Genomic DNA, 3,449 nt, shown 5'->3' with positions numbered 1-3,449 from the left:
CACGTGGGTATGTTGCAACCCATGAGGAAAGAAAATAACACTTATGAACAAATAAGGAAACGTTTATTATGAAGACACGCGCACACACGTAACTACAATTCAAAACATTATAGATGAAAGTTAGAAGTCCAAGGATGGTAACATGAACGGACGGAGATGATGTTCATCTCACCATTTCAAAGTCATTCTGTTTTCCCTCCACTGTGTCCACTTCCGGTCGTTGATCTCGTGAGAATTTAAAGTTTAGGATTATGGACAAAAGGAGGCGACTTTGCCCAAAGCAGTAAAGAGTTACTCCCCTTTGCATTATACTTTTGTTTCATCCCAACACAAGCAATCTTCAGTCGCATATACAGGGTGACCCCAAAAAAAAAAAAAAAAAAGCTAAATGGAGGCCATCTAGAACATATGCTGTAGAATGGAGAAAAAAAGGCCAAAGACCCTAGTGTTTATGATGTGATGTTTTGAATATAATAAAGTAGTTATGACTAAAGTTTCATTTTATTCAGACAAAACACTAAGAAACGGGGCCTAATTAGAGTTTGGGCCCGTTTTTTGGGGGTCATCCTGTATATCCCCGTTAGGGGAGATGACGATGTAAGGTTTTTGCAACTCTTGCAGGTAGGTGTTGACATCCTCCTTCATACAGCACCTGGAATTCTCAAATTAGTAACCCATTTTAGTAATAACCAGGCTCAACGTTGCTTACCTTCGGTGATCTGACGGGAACCGGTGTATCAACGTGATTATGCCGTATAGAAAACTTGGTGAGATTACAAATGTTCTGTATGCTCAGCATCTCAGGCAGTTCAGTCATGTATAGAATGTCACGTCATTCATAAATTGCATTTAATGCGATTAAATATTTCTGGGTGCTAGAGGGCCTGGTAGACCGGGAAAAACATAGAGTGAGTATAAGAAAGGATAACTGCATGCAACCTTACTTGATGTCAACCTTTTTGATCAGACCGCATGGATGGCAGGTATGAGACGTTGTTTGGTGCTGCTCACTCTGGGGTGTAATATTCTGGAGAGAAGTTTGTCCACGAGGGGAGAGACTACAGTAATCTCTACTCATATATAAAAGGCATTTTGTGTGTGTGTGTGTGTGTGTGTGTGTGTGTGTGTGTGTGTGTGTGTGTTTTGTGTTTGAGTGTGTGCGACCCTGTCTCTATGGACCATGAAGTGAAATGGCTGGGCCGATCTTTTCTTTAAATTTCACACAAATGTGCTTGATATGTCTGGAAGTATTCTTAGATAGGTTTTGTAGCGGAATGCACTCAATAAGTCTCGAAAATCGATAATCTAAAAATCCGATTAAAGAAAGAAAAGTCCGATTTCGGTCAAAATTAACACCCTTATACAGCCTAACATCGCAAAATTGTTTTGAAGAATTTTATCATCACACAGAATAGGCCCGGTTTATGAACTTAATAGTAGGCTCTTTGATATGACAGGGATGCGTTCGAACTGAATGTGTCTGTTTAGACCACAATTGAACCATGATACCTGACTTTTACATTTTTAAACTTTAGTTCAAACCATCATTTATAAAAAATAATTTTTTATAAAATCAAAGGCAGGTCCTTTACAGTATAACGCAGACTATAATGGATTATGGACTAAGTCACTGCAGGGAGGAATGTGCAGTTTTTTCTCAGTGCACCACGGTGGGTCCCTGACCAGAGAATGCAATAAATCGATTTGATTGAAAAATTAGCAATTTCACTGATATCGATGACAATAAAAGTAAAATGAGAACATTCGTCGATCCTTATTCAATCCTGGCAACGTCGGATCTCCCTGCTCGTTCCTTATAAAAGAAATGCTAAAATGAAATACTTATTTAATTTTCTTATATAGCCTTGAAAAAATGGTTTAGGAACAGGCAGGTCTAGGGGAAATATTAATTTAGAAACTTACATTTTCAGGTACGTCTTGTCTCTTGGCCTGAAATTCTGTTTCTATCTTCAAACACGTGATCATTTTTTATGTCATCATTAACACGTTCTTCTAGCATGTTTTGACTAGGAAGCTGACACCGGGACCTTCACATCAATAATGCTAGGTGCATTGAGTTCATCCCCATTCATCTTCAGGCCATACCGACATGTACATAATGTAATACTTCCGAAATTCATACTAGTTAACATAATCTCTACCTACCGGCACAGGGTTCCAATATATAACAAGATTTGGGGACATTTACAGCATCCTTAAGTATCAAACAGCTTTATCAGTATCACTGAACGTACAGCAGAGAAGGATGAGAGTAGCCGGTCACTGCATGAGACACAAATAAGAGGAAGCAAGCAAGCTAGTTCTCTGGAAACCAACAGATGGGCACCCAAACCATGGTAGGAGAATGACCTACATTGACAACCTGCTACAGGACACAGGATTGGAAAGTGTTTGAGACCTGCAAACTGTGATGCGAGATCGAAAGAAGTGAAGAAGTCATGTGGATTTGGTGGTGAAGCGTCTTGAAAAATGACGGAGATGAGAGAAGAAATTAAATATCAAACCTGAATGAAGAAAAAGAAATATATTCTGCGTAAATCCTTCTAAAGTTCAATAGCTTATCTTTTTAAATGTTCAAGGCCATATTAGTTTTATGAGTACTATGCAGTCAGTCTTTTTTTTTTTTTCTCTATAATTTGTCTCGGTACTACCTGGAATAATTCTGATCACATCAACAGATTTAATGATGGTCTTGCTATAGACACAATTATGAATATAGAAAGCATAGAGAAAAAAAAAAGAAGTGGAAAATTGGTTCTTAGCGCGAGAATCGTAGTGTGGTAAGGGTCTAACGCTTTCTAGACAATTGGTTCAGAAATAATTGACCCAATGATAGACAAAGGTCATGAGGCCAGTGAGTATGTGAACAGTCTGCTGGAGATGATGGAGTTAATTGCAGAAATTGATGAAAGGTATCGTCACAGAGCTCCCCTGGTGTAGGTTGGACAGAACAGTGATGGTGATGGCGTAGATCTGTTCGCTTCGTAAGCAAACTGGTGTGGGTCAAGAGTTGGAAAGAGATTATTATGAAACACAGTGAGAAATAATCTCACATTTATTTCTAACAAATTAAGGCCAAGGGTTAATATTTGCTTCAAACTATATAAAGAAAATGAAAGGATGTAATTTTCCAGAATATAATCATAATATTTCAGATGTCTAACACAACGTCTTTATTGAAGTAATTTAAATAAAAGGAATGTACCTTTACTATAATAAAGGTAAACGTGTATGTATCATATCTCAGAGAGATGAACACCCCTGCATTTCACAGGTCTAGGTCACGTTTGGGCAAGGTGTAACAAATGTTAGCCTCTTTTTGATAGTCTAGAGCAATGTTTCCCAAAGTGGGCAGTACACCACCCTGGGGATGGTGCTTTGATATTGAGGGTGAGGGGCAGTAACGCCAAAAGAGGCGGTTGGGGGGC

At 38.6% G+C, this 3,449-nt stretch overlaps 1 pseudogene; it reads right to left on the bottom strand.

The window, feature by feature from the left end:
• Positions 1-640: 640 nt before the first annotated feature.
• Positions 641-759, bottom strand: LOC145243339 (5S ribosomal RNA; annotated as a pseudogene).
• Positions 760-3,449: the final 2,690 nt, after the last annotated feature.

Source organism: Euprymna scolopes, chromosome 21, assembly GCF_053919585.1.
Source record: "Euprymna scolopes isolate OS-2025 chromosome 21, ASM5391958v1, whole genome shotgun sequence".
NCBI classification, from domain to species: Eukaryota; Metazoa; Mollusca; class Cephalopoda; order Sepiida; family Sepiolidae; genus Euprymna; species Euprymna scolopes.
This window is presented reverse-complemented; position numbering and strand designations above follow the sequence as displayed.